Raw genomic sequence first — 22020 nt, forward strand, 5'->3', positions numbered from 1 at the left:
TTCATTTTATCTGTTTTTTTATTATCACAAATACAGAAGTATTTCTTATAATTAACAAAGAGCATTGCTCAATAAAACTGATTAAAAAACTCTATATTTCTTAGTATTATCGAGAGAAAATAGAACAACGCATAACTTTACTCATAATTTTAATTTTTCAGTAATTTACATTATACATAAAATGTTTAAAATGCACTTTTTTACGAATATTTTTTTTTAATTTAAGTTCTGAAAATTGGACAGTCAGATCAGGGAATCTTGTAGAATCTATAGAATAATACCAACTTTTTAATGATGTATTTCGTACACTTCTTAATTTCGGTTTAACTTTTCATAAGCAATTTGTAATAAATAATCAGGATTAAATTCAAAGTTTCTGAGAAAGATATTTGCTATTCTGAACGTAAAAACAGAAATACCAACCGATTAAAAATATCATTTTTTCGCTAAAGAATGAAAAACTCGTTCAGAGTTTTTCATTCAGGATATTCAACCCAGAAAGATGTTCAATGAATTGCCTGGAGTAGAAGGGTCTTGCCAGTGACGTAGTGCGCTTCTCTAGGGGTTTAATTTTACCGTGGGCATTCAAAGAGCAACCGAAAGTAAAATTTTATTATCCGTTTTCGTTATGAGTGATTTCACTTGCAGATGCCCAATGAATGTAGCACCATGGTGAGAGATTGTTTCTTAAAAAAAAAAAAAAAACCCTTAAACGTATGGTATTTAAATCCACAAATACATTAATAAAATCAAGATCATGTATACCTACTGAATCGCGTAACACATAGCGCTTTCCTTTTAAAAAACGCCGGTTTGAATAAATTAGTCTAAGTGTCTTGCATCGCTATGATTCAGAACAGGCATTAAAAAAAACTCTTTAAGCTGTTCTATTCATGTTTGGAAAAATAAAGAACACTCAGTTTTTCAACACTACCTTACTCCGACACTAACACTATCGCAATAAATTATGACGATGCACGAAACTGTGATCTAATACTTTAAAGTGACTAGAACTAAAATAAAGTAATTAAAGAAAAACAAAAAACCCAACTGCATAAAAACCAAATAAATAAATAAATAAATAAATAAAAAGGAAAATGTATAAGCTCAGTAGTTTAGAATGTAGTAAGTACTACCGAATAACTACACCGTTGAAATAGTTTTTTAACCGTACACAGATAAGACAAATCATAAATTCCAAAGCAGAATAGAAGGATCAACAGTCGGGGCCCATTCAAATTTTACAGGGTTCCTTGAATCATGAAAGAATAGGCCCCGACTGTTGATCCTTCTATTCTGCTTTTGAATTTATAATTTGTCTTATCTTTTAGTTTTTTTTTTTTTTTTTTTTGGTTTTTACGCAGTCAGGTTCTTTGTTTTTGTTTAATAATTTTTTATTTTAACTTTTTAGTTATCTTTCATTCACTTAGTTATTATGATCATAAGACGGTACATTTCGCAACCTTGTCATTTCATTGAGAGAGTTTGTTTGTATCGTGAGTTTTATTACGTAACTTGCAGTAGTCTAAACTACTGATAAGTAGTCCCTCTACAGACCTAACTCGGTTTAAAGCTACATGTGCTTGACCTTCGGCAAAAATGCGCGAACTGAAGTCAACTACAGCACAGCTATATAAACAGCCTGTATAACTCATGATGAAGCGAAATCGGAAACGCCCCAGGCCAGTCAAATCTTTCTCGCAAAACTAAAAAAGTCTCTCAAGAAAGTACACGTAGCGAAACTCAGTCGCTTGAATCAAAGCAAAAACAAATGCAACATGTTAGAAATGAAAATCGAATTAGTAGACTTTCTTTCTTTTGGTGCTTATTGCACGGGTTTATTTTGATGAGGACTACAATCTGAGTGTCTTGCCTTCGTTACACATGATATATTTTTATTACAGTACAGAATAGAAATAAGGAACACATGAAAGAATTTACATCAGATAGCGGGGAAAGTACATCCGGAGCGAGGGTGTCGTGACCCACCACCTCAAGTGGGAGAAGCAATCGCTTAGACCATTCGGCCATTGAAACCCCAATTAGTTGATTAGTAAACAAAAAAATTCAGGCAGGGAAAACTACCTGCTTTTGTCGGACGCAGGTAGCGCGCGACACAGTGTGCAACACCCAACGTGCGCGATCCCGAATTGACAAAATGGCAACTTGTTTTTGAAATGGTACTTTTGATTACTGTCATGTGTTTCGTGACACTCCCAAGGTTAAGACAAATCGATTGACGTGAGAAGTATCAAAATTTGCCAAGGCGTTTAGTCTGTAGGACGCCACATAGGAACAGACATACATACATAGACTGATAAACACATTACCCTCCTTTGCGTCGCGCACGCGCAGTCGATTAAAAAACTATTGGCAAACTATTTTTAAATGTTTGTTTTGAAAACATTTATGATACATTTATAAGTTTACTGCTGTAGCTTTATAAAAGTTGACTGGATTATGTCATTGTTTCTTTTTTATTTAAAGAACTTAGACTATGGCAGATCAAAAATTGTTTCTATGGTTTTAGAACTCAGACTGTAACAGACTGAATATAAAAAACTATATCAACCCAGTGCTTTACAAAAATATTGAAATACTTGGATGTAAACGTTGAAATATTTTCAAACGAACAGTATTAAATTTTGAAAATTTATTTCTTTATACAGAGTTATATATACAAGTTTTATTGTCTCAAGTTTTATATATATAATGCCGTTTCCATTTTCAATCCTATTGGAAATGCTTTCCGTCTTTTTCAAGATATCTTGAAATCTCTTTTAAATCTTTTATTTCCGTTCAAGTTAAATGCTCGAAAAGAAGAATGTATTATATATTTAAGCATACATCTTAAAGACTGAAGTTTAGTGAATTATGAACAAGCATAAGTCTATTATTGTTTCGTGTTTGGTCTAAAAAGATGTAGTGTCTTTAGTTTAGGAGGGGACTGAAGTGACTTTCAAAAACGGTTCGCTCAGGGAAAGCAAAATCTGAAAAAGCATTTTTTTCTTTTTAGCCTAATCATAAACTGTTGCATAAAACACAAAATAAATAAATAAATAAATTTGTACAACAAAATTACAATAGAAACACCATATTGAACAAGAAGTTCCGTCTAGAACTATACGAGCCTACTTTCCCGTATACCCATACTACTTTCTAGTACCTGATCAATATTCTCAAAAATAGCTAAAATCGCAAATTGTTTCAAACATAGTTTTGCTAATTTCTAGGAATAAAGTATTCCTCACACATCTAAAAAAATTAAAAAAAAAAAAGCAGCACCTTTTAAACAAAGCAGCTAATACACTTTTTTCCCTTAAAAAAAATTCTTTAACAGCTTTCAAAACGAAAAAATAATAATTAAAATTAATAAGCTTATTAAAATAAATACATCATATCAAAAAATATCGTTTCTTTTTCCCCAGTTGCCAAAAATAATTTTTTAAATGAATTAATTAATGCACTTACCAAAATAAATAAAAACAATAAAATGTCAACTTAAAGAAATACTTTTCATTGTCAAAAAAAAAAAAATCGTCTGCGCATATCTTTATGTGGAAACATAAATGACCTCGAGTTTATTCGCCGAAAACTGACTACCTAAATTAAAACTTTAGCGTGAAAATAAAAACAAATCATATCAACAATAATTATTTCACAGTGAAAACCATAGCTGCGGAGTCGGAGTCAATCTCATTTTGTTATAAAGGAGTCGGAGACGAATATCCAAGAATCTGAGTGAGACATTTGTCCTCCGTGTATAAATTTTTGCCAAAGCTACGAAGTCAGAGTCGAAGTCGGGGAGTCGGAGTCCGATTAAGTAACGAGCACAGAAGTCGGAGTCAGGTGCCTCTAAATTCTCAGAGTCGGAGTCTGGAGTTTGGCGTTAAGAGCTATTTCCAACAAAATTTGTTTGAAATAAATCCGCCTTCAAGTACGGAATCTACATTGACTTTCAGTTTCCCCGTAGGAGCTAATGTTAAGTTTTTTTGAACTGTTCAAAATTAAACAAAAACTAGTTCAAATCAAAAAGTGAAATATGGGACTGAGGTGTCCTCGCCGAGATCTTTCGAACAAAAAAAAGTTTGTTCGAATCGGACTTTTCATTCAAAAGTTATTAGGGGGGACAGACAGACAGACCGACGGACCGACAGACCGACAGACATTTTTCCCCATCTCAATACCCTACTTTCCAATTTTTAATTTGTCGATATTTATTTAATTATTTTATTTATTTATTATTTTTTTATTTATTTATTTATTTATTTATTTATTTTTTTTTTGTTTTTCGCGACATTTTTAAGATGCATTAAGCCTTCTTTCATGCTTTTTTCTTCTTTTTCTGACTTTTACTGGGAATGTAGGCTAAAAAGCACAAATTAACTCACTCACGTTCTGCTTTACGCTGAGTTTCCTACCATACAGACTGTTTTTTCAACACAAAAACGGCATAGAGAAAATAATAGTTTAGTTCAAAAAGTTGATTCAGATTCAGTTTTCAATCAAAAAAGCTACTATCCCTCAACGAGGGCAGTTTTTTTTTTTAATCTCCTATAATCCTTTGTCTCCAGCCATGCTTGCAGTCAATTTTTCCAGTTTTGATTTAAGTGTTGAAGTAGTAGTTACAACTTGCTGAATGTAAGAAAAAATTGATTTTTTTTCAGTTCAGTTTGTTATAGCAGTTAATAGTTAGAAATAAAGTAGTTTTTTCGTAAACAAAGGATATCCATCCAAATCTTCTCAGATAGAAATTAATGCTTAGTTGATTAAAAGCAATTTATTCCAACATTTAAAGTTTAATGACTATACTTTTAAGAGTATTTTTGCTAAAATTTTCAAAAAATCTTAGTAGAGTAGACCGGGCACCTTTACGCATGAGACACGTTTGCGCAGTGCCTTTTTTTAAAACTAATTATAACTGGAGAGCCAACACTAATAGCAGATTGATGCTACTCCCTAGCAAATATTGTCACAAGTTTTTTGAGCATTAGTCGAGCTTCAGTCCAGCATGTCGAAAGAATAACCTGTTTTCTACCAAGTTGAGTACATTTGAACGTTTTGAAGCTTATTGTGAATAAATAATACTTGGTTAAAAAAAAAACAAAAAAACAAATGTTTAAAAATTAGTAGAATTTATCCTTTTTTGAGAATTCTTGGGGAAGCTGCTGTGCCGACGGACGGTTGTACCTACGGACGTTAGCCGGGAAATTCCGGGGATCGTCGAGAGAGATCCTAATTGGGGTTCAACGTGTGTGTCACAGCCCTCTCCAGTACCCCCCAGGAAGTTTCAACGCCATAAAATGAACATTTAAGGTTCTATCACATTTTTTCGGTTTTAGTAGGATCTAAGTAAAAAAACATTAGCAATTTCTTTTTTTTTACATCCGTCGTGGATTGTACTATTCATTTTGTTGTAGGTATCATGATTCCCTATATTTTGAAGACTTTGTTTTTGATTTTTGATGATGCAAAACTTTGGTCCTGTTGATGTGACTGACTTTCAAAACCAAAATGGCGTACCTTTGTACCTAAGGACACATAACCATATGTACCCACGGACGGCAATTTTTAGTCTCCTTGGATCACACGTGAGTCTTCTTACAATGTGAAGTACCTCCAAATGGTGCCTTGTCATCAATGTCCGAAATTTGCTTTCAATAATGATGATGAATTTGAAGTAGAGTTTGAAGATATAGTGTTGAAGTAAACCTCACCTGTTATAGGAAGTACAGACCGTCAATCTCACCTGTTATCATTTGAAGTCTACTTTTTAAATATTTTTTGGTTTAATCTAAATTGAGTTTTTTTGTAATGGGTTAATTTTGGTTAAAGGTTTCAATCTGCATATAAATTGAGGTTATTATGTAGGTACACAGAGAGCCATAATATCATGAATCTAGTTTTTTTCTTTTTTTTTTGTTTAAAAACATATTAATTATTCATAACGTCATAACTCTCTTAAGAGTAATAAATTTTTGAAAGAGTTCGCTGATGTTAAAAATTAAGGAAAAATTTAAAAAAAAATAAATAAAAAACCTTTGATTAATTTTCAAAGTTTAATCTCTGTTGGATATTTTATTTAATGTTATTTTTAATGGATGTTTGAAGTATTTCAATATATAATAGCTTATGAAAATGTATTGAGTACAACTGAGTTCCTCAGATCTATTTATATATTAATTTTTTGTATGCCAATGGGCACAAAGGCACCTATCTGCGGGGTGAACGGGTTGTTTTACCCACGGACGAAAAAGATGGTTTTTAAAAACATTTTTTGAAGTTGAAAGCATTGAGATTTTCACCTGACAAAAATTGCCAAATTAGATGATAAGTTGTAGATTCTGCCAGAAAAATTTTCCTATCTATTATCCATTCCCAGAGACCAGCAAAAATTGAAAAGTAAATTTTGTTCGTGGGTACAGCAGCTTCCCCTATTCGTATGAACTGAAGTTTTTTGCACGTTAAAAATAAATCCTAACTTCCGACGGGGGGAAGTTTACGCGTTGACCGTCGGAACACGTTTACGATCGTTCTTACTGTGTCTTAGTTAAACGTGCCCCTGACACTTTTTTTTGCTCCAAACTGTCTTAAACATTTTTATTATTTTCTGGCTACTTAGTTTTGAAAATGTCCATTTAATTTTAAATTAAGTTACACATTTGTATCCTATAGCTTACAATCATATACTGCTGTCTTCATGCCCCTTCAGCTTCAATTTTATACAATATTCAGTCTGTAATAAATTTGCTATATTTTAGCGATGATAGGACATTATGTTCAATACACAACCACAGAACCACGTTAAGTGTCAAAATAAATATGCGTAAACGTGCCCCGTGTCCGGAGCAAGTTTACGCAACCGACTTGAACTCAAAAATAATTTTTTAACGGTTAAAAACACAAGCTGAGCAACAACTGAATATACCAATTTTAACTCCATTAACTGCTTCATAAAACCACAATGCCTAAAATTTCCTAAATTAAAACATAAAATTAGAAAATTCATTGAAAAAAAAACCGCGTTGACTTGCCCCGATCTACCTTTTTTTAAGTAAAGTAAACTTTACGAAAAATATTCGCTGCTTAATTCTCGTTGCTTTTTGGAGAAACAGTTTTTTGCTTATAACAAAAACTGCTTGAGTTGTGATTACACCATTTTCGAACGTCATCTAGACGTTCCGATTATTTTTCAAAACCATATTACAAATTAGAAACACAATAATCAATCCAGAGAAGAAAATAGTTAGTCAACAGACTAATACATTATTCATTTTAATCACAAAGATTATTTATATTAATACTGATTAACACTTACTGGATATTTTCTAATAATTATTATTGATGCAAAACTAATTGATGTCTACCAAATGAACTTCAGACCAAAATCGTTAAAAGCGAAGATATTGAGCTATCAGGTGCCATTATGAATCGATTCTAATTAGACAAACCCATCTGCTATCGATTCACAGAAGACGGACGCATTGTGTACACCCCTAAACATCAGTAAACAAGGTGGTTACTAAATATTTGAGCGGAGCGAGGTGATTACTCAATCGCTTTGGGATCGATTATGGAATGGACGGTGAAATGTGAAGCGATGATTCTTGTTCAACAAGGCTGTTGGGCAAAGAGTAAAATTTTCGATGCTGGAAAAGCTGAGTTAAGTTGTTTTCTACTGTAGTTTTTAAAAATAACATGAAATTGCAGTTCGGAATTCAATGCAAAAATAATGCACAGACGATTTTTTTTTTTATTATGAAAATTATGTGGTTAACATTTTTTTTTAATTTATTTTAAAAGCACATTTATTCATCTTTTAAATTTTCTTTGGCAACAGGGAAAAACAAAAGATTTTTTTTTTTTTTTTAAACCAACTGAAAAAAATATTTGGATAGATTTGTAATTCATTCGCTTTCTACTTGGCAATTTATGTCAAAGTGAAATAGTTTATTTCGTTTACTCATTCAAGCATGCACTAAATCACTTACGTGTATCCGCAACTCCAACAAACTGCAGGGGCACTGCAGCCACCGTCTAATGGCGGATGAAAAAGGTAAAACAAACGCACGCCGTAACGGAGAATATGCTAATAAGCCTAGTAATTTTTGTTTGTTTGCATGACTTTTTTTGTTTTACTCTTTTTAAATTAATTCTTAAAGTCTTGGGGATATTCTGGCCCACTGTAGAAAGAAATGAGAATTCAAGAAGCATTACTAAACGTTAGAAATGAATGCAAATTTTTTAATTCGTAGTGTTAAGCAGCCATTTCCACGATGTTAAATTCGATATTTATCAATTCTTGATGGAACTACATTTTCATTGTGGTCATAAGAAGACTAATAATATTTCATATAACAAAACCTTTGTTTCCCAGTGTTATCAAAAGAGGAAGATATCAAAGAGGCTTTTTCGGCTAGCGCTAATTGTTTTACAATCGTAGCTGAGTTATTTCTCAAATTGCCGAATCGGTTCATTTTAATTTTTTCTGTTTTGTATGTTTATAATTTCTGAATTATGATTTAATTCTGCCATGCATCATCGATAAAATTCTCACGGATACATGGTGGTGGTTTTCTTTTTAATTGATCTTCCATTATTTCTTTAAACTTATCAAATCCTGTAATCTTTCTACCATTTTAATCCACACATGATAAAAAATTAAAATGGTTTATAACTGACATGCGAAATCTCGCCAAGGGTTCTTAGCTCGCACAATACTAAAATTATAACCCTAAACATTTATGGCGAAACTCTTCAGCTGATAATGTATGTATGTACTATTATTTACAAGTATACACACTATTTTGAGCGATTTTTGATGAAATTCTCAGCGCGTTAAACGTTATTCATTTCGCTCTACGATAATATATTCAAGAAAATATTTTGCATACTTGAAATACACCGCCAGCTCAGTCAATTCCAGCCGAGGACTGCAGTTTCGTGCTTATTACAGCCCGGCATAGGACTAACTGAGCTGGAGGCGGAAAACCTCTTAAGGAAGCCAAGAGTGCCACAAATTCATTTCTTGAATTGTCTGAGAGAAATGTACAGTTAGTTTAAAAGTCTAGGCCATACCGGATAATAAGCTAGTACAAGAGTACGCTAGGGTGGGGCACTGAAATTTTACAGAAGATTAATTTGAGTGAGTTTTGATTTCACTTTGTGGGGCTCTCGTTCTGGGTCTGGATAGGGCATTTTGAGGGGGTGCGCCATCTCCCTTGAGGGGGGGGGTAATGAATACCTCACAGCTATCATTCGCATAGAAACAATATCTCCTTTCCTCTGACGTTAAATTTGGGAAACTTATTCGGCAGGAAGGGAAATAAGTTAAATTTGAACCTGAAAGTAAAATCTAGAAAGTAGAACCACAGGTTTCAATAATAATCCACAGTCTAAGTATTTTTTCATAATAAATTCTTGAATTTTGTAATAAAATACAAAGACATCAACAAAAGTTAAAGCATAGTTTTAAAATTCCTTCTCTATGCTGATGAACTCGAGTTAACAGACTAAATGCCGGGTATTTAGCTAGTATTCAATACAGTCTGAATTAATCTTCTTCACTTAATGCTTTGTCACTATGGCAACCAACGCATCATTGCGCGCATTTGTACTGATATAATGAAATCCATTATCTGTACGCTCATTAGGTTGGTCATTTGCTGCCATTTGTATGGGGAATTCTTTGTTTCGCCAAAGAACGAGTCAACAACGTCAAGGTTTAATGTTTGAACAAAACGCTCTATTTAGCTCTCGGAATTGATCGATTCCGTATATAATAGGAGCGTAAATGGCAAATTACGAGGTGATTTTTCTAATAGACAAGATAGGGAGAAGACAATAAAGCTCTTTATTATAAACACCAATGTTATGAAAAAAAAAAAAAAAGGTTTTGTCATGTGTTCGATAGAAACATAAATGTAAAATTTTGCAATTATCGATATGATTTTTTTAATCCACTGATAAGAAGATTTTCTAATCTACTCCTACACTTTTGTTTATTTTTTTTCCTTTTAACCTTTTTATGGCAAATACTAATGCAGCAAAAATTACAATCATTGAACTCATTTACAGCGAAATTCTCGTTGCAACGAAAAAAATCTGGTGTCACTTAAAAGTCGTTGTAACGGGATTTTATTGTATTTTGATAGTATTTATAAAGTATTTACTGTTAAAAATTATAACTTTTACATGCACGGAGATAAAATTTAGCTAATAGTATACACACTATGACAAAATACACGCGATCTCGCTTATAACGATCATGAAAGGAAATCAATACGTGCTCGTTATATCCGAGTGATCGTAAAGACGGGTTCGAGAAATGAAATTCTTTCTATTTTTGTAGTTCTATAGAAGTTCTTTAATTATCTTTAAACAGCGTATTTCTTATGGTATTGTTTTTCGGAGAATATTCACGATCAGAAAAATATTGTCACGAGCAACACTGGTTTGAAAAACGTTTAAACTTTTCCTATGCAATCATCAACCCTTATTTTCAAAGACTCGTCTTAACAGGACATTTTCCAATTCTATCACAACAGTGGACAGACGGTACAAATATCCAATTCCAAAAAGAAGTCAAGGAAAAAAAATATAAATGAGATTTATCAATTAAATAATAGAAATAATAGATAAAATAAAAAAAAGTTCAATAAAAATATTCGTTCTGCGAAAACAGCAGACAATAATATATAAAATGAGATTGTTTCCTTCAGTCAAAAGTAGTACTTTTCGTCACTGAAATTTATAGAATAAGTAAATAAATAAATAAATAAATAAAAAAATAACATGGACCCAGAAAATACTTTCATTTTCCCAACAGTACACGTGAGTAAAGATGCGAGTTAAATATTTTGCTCTGTGAATAGCAACACAGAATGGGATTTCATCATTTGTGATGTCATTGGACAGAAGCATAAACATTGAAAGCGTGCCGATTAAAGTATTTTTTGAAAAATATTAAACTTAAACAAATTATTTAAAAAATGGTCAGATCCTATGTTTTTAAGCATTCTCTTTCAGAAAAAATAACTTTAAAATTTTGGAAACAATCCCATTCCAAACAAAAAAGTAACATTGGTCAGTGCAATGGATCACGTGATCACTACATGGCAATCGCAAAGACAAGTTTGGATTTTCAGATAAAAGTCAGATTTTAGGCAAATTGAGGCTAACAAGTAATGCTGATTGTACAAAAAAAAAATAGATAGAATTATTTAAAAAACTGAAGTGTTACTGTTGACATGTTGTCTAACTCAGCGATTCTTAACCAATGTCTGGCAGCGGTCCGAAGAAAAATTTGACCGGTCCACAGAGACTTTTGATTGTTCACGTTATAAAACTTTCTTTACTCAAAAAAGAAAGAAAAGGAAAAGAAAATGCCATAATAATAATAATATCCTCTGCGATATCTTTTACATGAATTTTGTGATTAACTTTTCCAGATTTCTATAAATTTTCAGTAATGTTCATTTATATCTTTTCAAGTTATTATTTATATATTGCACACAAGTTCGATTTATATGTTTATTAACTCATTTATTATTACTATTATTTTGCAAAGTAGTAAAGAAACACTTAGCCTTTCGCAAACTTTTTTCATAAGTGTTTAAATATCCCTCAAGCGAAAGTTTTTTGATTGCAAAACGAAAAAAAAGTAAAAAGAAAGAAAAAAAAAGGACTAAAATGTACCAGTCCGAAGAAAAAATAATGTCAGCAAATGCAAGGTTTTTTTTTTCTTTTTTGAAAATTAATTAATTAATTAATAAGTAAAATTAAAGAATAAGACAAATTAAAAAAAAACACCGGTCCACGAATTTTTTGCAAAGGCTCTGCTGGTCAGTGGCTTAAAAAAGGTTGAGAAACGCTGATCTAACTTTCTTCAAGTTGGTTGACCATAGAATTCCTGATTTTCTAAAATGCAATACAAAGTATTGAGCAATCACCTTTAAAAATCCTCATAAAGTAGCATCATACCGAAGGTAGGATTGATACCAAAAAACTAGGACTCGACCGATGCATCGGCCTGGCCGATGCATCGGCGCGATGGTTCAACGATTTAGCCATCGGCATCGGCATCGGCGGCCGATGCTAACTTGCAGGAAACATCGGCCCATCGGCCTTAAAAACATCGAAAAGCCGATGGAATTGGCCGATGTTTTTGGAAAAAAAAAGGACTTTTGTTGTTTTACATTTTAATACAAAGTAAAGGGAATTATTGTTTTCAAACAAAATAGTTTACCTAAATTTCAGTATGAATTTCTATAGTCACCCCTGAAAGAGTTTTTAATACTGCATTCAGGTACCAAACAAGCTAATTATTGCGTTGTTTCTTGCTGCTGAATGTATGTATGTATCTCTCATAAGTCAAAACTTAAAAATGGTAAGCTGTAGAAGGCTAAATTTTCGCATGCGCGCACGTTCCAGTTGTGCACTTCGCTTTTTGTTTTCGATCGGGTGTTCTAAAAAGCTTATTAACCGATTTTTTGTGGCTATTAATTACTTATTTCAAAGCAAAATTAATATAGCGTCTCAGACTGACGATCATTTAGTGATATATTGCAGAACTGGAGACCATGAAAACAAATATGAGATGCAGAAACCGGTTTTGTTTCATTTTGTTAGATTCCCGTTGAACCGACGGTAATTTTTAATTTTTCGATATTTGTGATATGAACCACAGTAATACAGTCTTTTCTGTATCGCTTCGGCGGAGCTGCATGTTTGGGGCCCATCGAAATATATTTTGGGGCCCTATTTCTCAATCACAGAAGTTGTAAAACATTTATCATAAGCATTTTTGTAACTCCTACGGTGCCCCTATGTATATGGGACCTCTCGCGCAATTGCAACATTCGCTATATTTTAAATCCGCCACTGCACGTCAAAACAAACTCGGGTGAAAGTTTTAAAAGGGTTTTTCTGCTCAATATTTATGATTATTTTGAACTCTTATTTTTTTCCGACTATTTTTTGTATTTCCGAGAACACTTGCGTGCCCCTCCTCCCAATCCCTCAATTTCTGAAATTAAACTCAAGTTGTACTTCTGAGTTGTTTAAAACTAACACCATTCATAAAATTAGAGATTTTTTTCAAGCTTTATCTATTGTTTAGGAAGAATTTAGAGCATTCATGTAAGAAATTGATAAAAGACGTTTTGAATGGTGGCATAACTCGGAAAACAGGGACTTTTGAATTTTTTCTTCGGAAGTGCTGAAGTAGATTCAGAAACTCTTCCGAGACGTTGGTGGTAGTGGTTCTGTACTAAAAAAATTAAGTCGAAGTTGCGGCCGAAGTTTAACGTTGTGAGTTACTTTAAAATCAGAGGGTGACCCCTCTAACCCATCCTCGTCGTTTCAAGCATTTCTGAAATAATTAGCGGTTATTCATTTTGGTCAAGAAATGTCATCTTGCGTATTTCTTATACTTATTTCATCTATATTTTGTAATGCATCATCTTTTTTGCATCATTATAGCGATCGATTTTTTTTTTTGTTGTAAGTAACTATTTTTATGTCTTTATATAAAATCAAGGAATAAGTTATTTTCGTTTTCATCATATGTTTAATAACATGTTATTGAAAAGTCTCAAGGATTTTCTACTATGCCATCTTTTAAATTTCAGAAAATTATTGTTAAATTGAAAAATTTAATTTGAATTTGCTTGTAATGTTGCATAAAAGATTAAACAATAAAATATCTCAATATTACGTGTGCAAACATCAGATCAAGTTGTATATGTATTCAGTTATTAACTTGGTGTAAATATTGAGTTTGTTTATTGTAGCTGCGTTTTAAGAACCTCGCTCTTTTCATGGCTATTTCTTTTTTCCGCAAAACTTATGTCATTGTTATACATTTATGAAAAATGCAAACTTTTCTATTCATAAATTTTAAATAAGTACAAAAATATTCCTATTATGATTTAATAATGTAATTTATCTGTTACCTTTTTTGTTCAATTTGATGATTAAAAAATGTCGACGTGCAATCTTTCCACTTTAATTGCGTAATTTGTTGACGGTTTCATAGTTTTATTCTTATTTTTTTTTGAATGATAAAACAACATAATTTAATGTTTTTAAACTATTTTTAGTTTACCTAAATCATACAATATTACAATATTATTGAAGTCTTTGTTATGTGTTCAATTAAAAAAAATCAATTGGTTATTAAACAGTATCTTTGTTTTTCTTCCTGTTTTTTTTTTTTTTTTTGGCTGTTGTTCTTTGTCTTCCATCATACAGCACACAAAAAAGTAGAAGCATTACTACGCCCTATACAGATTGTACGTAGTACGATCCAAAAGTTCGGGGAACAAGTTGTATAAAACCACACCCAGAATAGTTCACATTACCGAAGCACATCCACCTTCAAAAGGTCATTTTGAGGGACTATGTACTTCTGCCAGTGTTCATATAACTTTTGGAAACACTCCTGGAAGCCATTTTTCGCTACCTTCTGTGATGCAGCTTTATCTTCTCCTGACGGAAGAAAGCGGTGTCCATGTAAAAGTTTTTTTTTTTTGCTGGGAACAGGTAAACATCACACGGAGCTAAGTCCGACGAAATGTTATGTTATTTGCTTGTCATATCAGAGTATTGACCAATCGAACCGTGCATCCTCAACAAGAAAGTCGCCTTCTTCCCCACGATGAAGTTGAAGCAGCAGCGCAAGAGGCCTTGCAGGAGGTTGCGACAAATGTCCAGGAGTCCTTCTAAAAGCTATACGAACGTTTGCAGAAGGCAGAAGTGCATATTTGTTCAAGGTGACTATTTTGTAGATACAGTGGCTCCCAAAAGTGTTCGTACACCCACGACTTTCAATGAAATAGGCCCCTATGGCATTGGTTAGAATTAATATTTCGGAATAGGTATTTAATTATAAGATCTATGATCTATTTTTAACAAAACTGCAGGAAAATTTTTAATAAAACAAGAAAACTTAATTTTTTAAAAATCAAAAACCAAAAAGTGCCGGAAATTTTATTTTACAGAAGTCTTTGTACACTTCGGAAAAAATATCAAAAAATTAGTAAATAATCTAACTTGTTATTAGTAGAATATCATGCAGTAACAATAACAGCGTTTAAAAGTCTGAGAAGAGATTTCATTGTTTTTTCTGTCTTTTTTTGTGCAATTTCTGAGTAAGTGTTCAGCCGCACTACGAGTCTTACTGTTTCTAGTTCGCTTTTCGTTTCAGTGGTGTATTTTCATAATCTAGCCACCAGATATCTCCAAATATGTTCCATTAAGTTTAAATCTGGCGATTGAGGAGAAATTTCTAAGCTTAAGGACAAGTTTTGAGGCACCAAACTTGAACGTGTGCTTCTTATCGTTAACTTGATAAAAAACAAAGTTGTTTCTGATTACCAAATTTTGGGCTAATAGTTTAAAATTGTTTTTTGAAATATTTAAGTAAACAGCATGATTCATTATTTCATCAAAAAATTCCAAATTTCCAAGTCCTGATGCTATTATACACAAAAAACACCTTCACCGTCCTGATTAACTGATCCAGTTAAGCTCTTAAGATTAAATTCCTCATTTTTTCTTCTGTTGACAATTATGCACTATTTTAACCCAAAATATTGAATTTATTTTCATCTATAAGAAAGACGTTGTTTCAAAACGTTTTGAGCTTATTTATCATTTATTTTACGACGGAAAGCGTAAGTTTTCTGTTTTTCGCGCGAACACGAAATTTTCTGCGGGAAGGGGTCCCCTTTAATCCAGCCAATCAGAGAACTTGGCGAACAATTTTAGGTGAAAATTAAACGTAAAATGTTTCATTCAATTCTGCAGAAACTTTTTCAGCGCTCAAAAGTGTATTTTTCATAATTTTTTTAACTGTAAACCTCCGATCACGCTTTGTTAACTTTGCCAGTTGACTTTTTGTTACCTTGTTTTCGATCCGATTCCTGTCTTTAAAGCATTTTATCAAGCACTTCACTATAGAATGGTATAAATTAACTAATTTAGAGACATTTCAAACCAATTTTATGGCTACTGTGAGGGAAAAAAAAATCAAATTTCGAATCGTGTTTGTTGTTTTCTGCGCATACCTGCCATTTAAAAATAATAAGCAGAAGCTTAGGGAATAAATAAACAAAAAATTAAAGGCAAATGACTTTACAGTTTCATTACAATGTAAAAACAATAAAAAAACCACATATAATAATTTTAATCATGAATTTATTCGAAAATATTTCAGTGCACGATGACTTTTGTGGCGTATTTTTTCTCTGTCTCATCGTTTTTTGACAAATTTCAAAAATAACATTTGGCAATATTTTGAGAAAAACTACTGGGTTTTATTCAGAATGGCATAGGAATAGTGTAAAAAAAAATGGTCTTCATATTCGAATTCAGTTTTGCGTTATTTTGGTTTTACTACAAAATTTCAAAGTGTACGAACACTTTTGGGAGCCACTGTAGATGTACTTCGGTAATGTGAACTATTCACGATATTTTTATACAACTTGCCCTCGAACTTTTAGATCATACTACTTACGTATGAGTTTTCAACTTTCTATTTCATAACGTTTTTGTGTAACGTAAGTTTACGCGCATGAAGACATCACGAGAGAATTTGCGATAATTAACTAGGGAGGCGTTCAAAATGGATATTTCGGTCATCTATATGTTCTTAGGTACATATGCGCTGGAAAAACTTGTAAAGTTTAAATTGGATGATAGTAAAATAAAAATTTAGGTCGAAATCTGATTTTTTTTTTGGGGGGGGGGGGGATTACAATTCCTTATTCCTAGAAAGGAAGTAAAGTGAAATGAATCAATGATCCTTTAAATCCTTGACAATCTTATCAACTTATTTCTGTTAGATTTTTTTTTCTTTTTTTCTTTTTTGCCATCGGCCAAAAGCATCGGCCATCGGCCATCGGCAATCGGCCATTTGAAGGAAAACAATCGGCCATCGGCCATCGGCCATCTTTGAACAATCGGCCAACAATCGGCATCGGCCCATCGGCCAAAAAATGCCATCGGTCGAGCCCTACAAAAAACCACAATGTGAAAGTTCTTGCCAACCATTAAGGCTCATAAAACCATTCAGAAAATAAAAAAGCAATATAACAAAACCGAGAATAAGCTCTAGAAATGAATCATTACTAAACATTAAAACCACTTGTTGCAGTATATCGCGCTTCTGAAGCACTCTAAATCATAAATTTCATAGCATATTTCACTGAAACTGAAATAATAATTCTTAATAAACAACATACACACAATAAATACTTTATAGCACTACTTCATGTAATTTTCACACTGTTCTCGAAATAAATCTTTTAGAAAGGAAAGCAATTGCACGGAAAACTCATTCTCTTTTATTGTGTCATTGAAGTTTAAAGTATCCTTTATCAGTTTATACTTTTGTTCCAAAGTTTTACTACTTACGTTTATGAGTTGTTTCGTAATCTCAAAGGTTGAAATAATGTTATCAAAGGAGCAATGCAGTTCGTGCTTGTGTTTGAGTTGAGACAATTGTTTCATCAATCTTTTAATCTTTTTAAGTTTCAAAGAGTTAAAATAATAATACAGAGTGTCCGAAAAGTCCTAGCCACATTTAAAAAAATCACAGGAAACCAACAAATTGTCGCATGAATTTGCGGTATGCACCATAATACTTCACAGGTTCAAGTTTTTTTATGACATCGAAAAAAAGGGGGGGGGGGGGATAAGAAGAAAAAAGGCATTTCGCAGCCAGGGTGTCAGTATATGCTATGTTTGTAATTCTTCGTTTAGTAATTTTCATTCCTTTTTGCGTTTTCCCATGTAAACAGAACGATTTAAAAGTAACTTTTAAATCCGTTTTTTACAAGCATAGCATATACTGATACCCTGGCTGCGTATTTTTGGCCTGCCTCTTTTTCTTCTTCTTCTTTTCCCCTTTTCTTTCTTTCTTATTTTTACGATTTCATAAAAACTCTTGAACCTGTGAAGTATTATGATGGTGCAGACCGCAAATTCATACGACAATTTGTTGGTTTTCAATGAATTTTATAAATGTGTCAAGGACTTTTCGGACACCCTATATATTTTTATGTTATTAATCGACACGCTCTTCCCAATTTTCAAATTATTATTCTGAAAAATATTTTAAAGATAATTCATTAAATATTTAAATAATTAAATAAGATAAAAGAATATTTTTGTACATTATTGTATTTTGTACATTATTTGAAATTTATTTAATTAACCTTAAATACTTTTTGCTTATTATAGCAAGGTTGGGGATGTTACCTGAAGTCAGGGGCAACCTGATGGAGTGGGGAGAATATCCTGACTGTCAAGGTAATATTCACCAACACTACATTCTTATATTTTTTGCAATAAAAAATTTAATTTGTAGTTTTTAGTTATGATAGATTTCACAACGTCTGGACGTACATGAAGAGAGGCAGGAAGTGTTATTTTTCTTTTTCGTTGAAATATATTTGAAAAAAAAAAGTTTCTGCTTAGGTGGGGCTTGATAACAAGACTTAATCTATCTTTCTAGTGACTCGATGGCTTGAGATCATTTTTATCTCAAAAGTAAACCTATTCATTGCATTAATGTTATATATTAATATTTCACTAATGTTGCATTTTCAAAGTTTTTGCTGTCATTTTGGAAGAGTTGTTAAACATAGTAATTGTAAAACTCATATTACCCGACTTACTCTAAATTTTCAATGACTCGACGGCTTGAGATCGTTTTCCTCTCAAAATTAAATCTACTTATTGCATTAAGTATTACACTCATATTTCACTGATGTTGAATTTTAAAAGTGTTTTTTTTCTGTCATTTTGGAAGAGTTATTAAATGCTGTAATTGCGAAACTCATATTACAATTATAATAATAAACAAATACGCTTCACTGCATTAAAGCTACCTTTTATCTTTACTAATAATAAAGCTCAAAGTCTCTCTGTCCGGAGGATGTCTGGATGTCTGTAGGATGTCTGTGACGCGCATAGCGCCTAGACCATTCGGCCGATTTTCATGAAATTTGGCACAAAGTTAGTATGTAGCATGGGGGTGTGCACCTCGAAGAGATTTTTTAAAAATTCGATTTGGTTCTTTTTCTATTCCAATTTTAAGAAAAAATACATCATAAGATGGACGAGTAAATTACGAAATTATCATAACGTGGAACCGTAACATGGGCACAAGCCAACTGGCGAGATACGAAATTATCATAACGTGGAACCGTAAGATGGGTACAAGCCAACTGGCGAGAAAATTCACCATACATTATTTGTAAATATACAGGCGAACCAAAAGACCTTTTGATTTTTCTATTACGGGCAAAGCCGTGCGGGTATCACTAGTTAATAATAAAGCGGAAAGTCTCTCTGTCTGGATGTCTGTAGGATGTCTGTGACGCACATAGCGCCTAGACTGTTCGGCCGATTTTCATGAAATTTGGCACAAAGTTAGTTTGTAGCATGGGAGTGTGCACCTTGAAGCGATTTTTTGAAAATTCGATTTTATTCTTTTTCTATTTCAATTTTAAGAACATTTTCCGGAGCAAAATTATCATAAGATGGACGAGTAAATTACGAAATTATCATGACGTGGAATGGGAGAGCGAATGAACCTAGCCAATTGGCGAGAAATTCGTCATACATTATTTGTAAATATACAGCCGAACCGAATGACCTTTTAATTTTTAACTACGGGCAAAGCGGTGCGGGTACGTCTAGTTTTATATAAAATATAGTCTTGCCTTTTTAAACCGTTTATAAATTGCAACTTTAGGGCAGTATTTTGGAAGTGGATGTAAAAATTGGGTGGGAGAGGAAACAACTTTTTTTTTTTTTTTGACAAAAACGGGTCGCAGGAATAAAGAGTTTGAAAACCACGGTCTTAACCATTCAGTACACACATAATTTCAAACATATTAAATGAACATTTTTGCCTCGTGACTTTTGAGTAGAGATGACAAAATGAGGAATATATTTTAATCCAACGTGAAATTGATTTGAAGGTAAATTCAAATCAAGTCACGAGTAAGTTATGAAAAGATTTTTTCTATATATTAAATAAAAAAGTAACGTCTAAAAAACGGTGGCAGGAAGTCAGTGGTGGGTCTGCGTCCAGGAGACCCCATAGCACGTAGAAGCCTTGAAATTTTGTACAAAATTACTTCGAACCCCGGGGGTTTGCTCCTTGGGTTTTTTATTTAAAACTTCAGATTAGTGCTTTTCTAATTTATTTTTTAAGTTAAAAGTTCACTTAAACTGCCTACTAAAGAGATGAAATATTTCCCACATTCCCTTAATATTCGATATTACTCCAAGGAGATTTATTTTCTGCATCAAATAAAGCTTGTTCCAACATTCTCAATTAATTAGAACAGCATATATAAGGAATTAAATTTTAACGAAAAGTCCAAGGCTCAACTCAATTGGGTCCTTTCCAGAATTTTAAAAGTATTTTTTTCTGAAAGAGCATGCTTAAAAGCATGGTATCTGATTATTTTAAAAGCAATTTGACTAAGTTTATTATTTAAAAAAAAAAATTTAATCGGTGTGCTTTCACTGTTTACGCTTCTGCCGATGACATCACAAATGATGAAATGCCATTCACTGTTGCCATTCACAGAGCACAATATTTAATTCGCTTCATGATTAACCGCACGTGGAAACGCGGGTAGACAGAGGCGTCAAAGTACATCATCCGTGACGTCACAATTTCCTTATTTTCCTCGCCTTATTTTCAAAATCGGGTATTTTAAAATATTAATAAAAAATTAAGCATTGGGAAAAAGAAAGCTTTTTCTCGGCCCATGTTATTATTAATATTATTTTTATTTATTTATTTATTATTTATTTATTTTTTCTTATTCTATCAATTTCATGTACCAAAAGTAGTACTTTTAACTAAAGAAAACAACCCCATTCAAGTCCGGAGCCAAAGAGCAAAATATATTACTAGAGACTACGAACTTGAAAGCGAATTTTCAAGCGTCCAAAACTACCGTTTTGCAATGCTCGAGAGCCCCATAGCACCTATGGCTGTAAAAGTTGATACAAGTTAGTTCGGGATCCGGGGAAGGGGTGCCTTGAAAGCGCTTTACTTTTTTCTTTCTTTGGGCAGGAGCGAGATTGTGCTCTAATTTTGAGCTCTTTATTTAAATTCCATTTTCTGGAGGATTTTCTTTTTGCGAAGCGCAACCCGTCACAAGATTTTTAATCTGATTATTTCTAACAGACGGTTTAAATCTGTGCAAATCGAAAAATATTGTGCAGGAGTCTTCAAGGGTTAGTGAGCGCCAGCGAGCATAGGGCGGAGCCCGCTAGTAGTATAAACAAGCGTTATAAGCACTCCTTATATTTGAAATATGTGTTGCCTTTGTAGTTAATCTCTTAACACTTTTGCTTCTACTGGTTACACTGGTAACTAGTAATTGAAGAAAGCGTATAAAATCTTTTTTGGAACTATGCAACTGCGGGAAATTAAGCTATTGTCTGGTTCTGGTAACTTGAAGCTTGCATTTGAACGGTCATTCATATTTATTTTGAAATAAATAGATATGTTTAGATTGGCAGAACGCCAATAATAATTGTTATTGGAACTCAAACCGACTTTTCTCGCTACGATTTGAACAAGTTGAATCGTATACTCCTTAGCAGATCAGAGTTCAATTCATCAGAGACACTATATCCACTTTGTTTCACTTTCCCTTTTTATCACGCTTTTATTTAACTTCACCTGTATGTATGTATGTATGTATCTTGTAATGGAATCTTGCAGCTCAAATTTCGCCCACTTCCTGCGATCGGATTCTTTTGAGATTTGGCACGTGACCTCAGACCCGATGACAATGCAATATTCTATAATCATATTAATTAATTAACTCTTTTAATTGTTAGTTTCCTCTAATTTTAATCAATATTTTGGCATAAATCCAACAATGTGAAAAAGGAAAAATGTTAAAAAAATACATTAAAAAATGCTCGCAAAAATTATTTAAAAATATCTACAAAAACCTTTAATTTTTCTGCATCAGA

This window comes from Uloborus diversus, chromosome 9 (assembly GCF_026930045.1).
Source record: "Uloborus diversus isolate 005 chromosome 9, Udiv.v.3.1, whole genome shotgun sequence".
NCBI lineage: Eukaryota > Metazoa > Arthropoda > Arachnida > Araneae > Uloboridae > Uloborus > Uloborus diversus.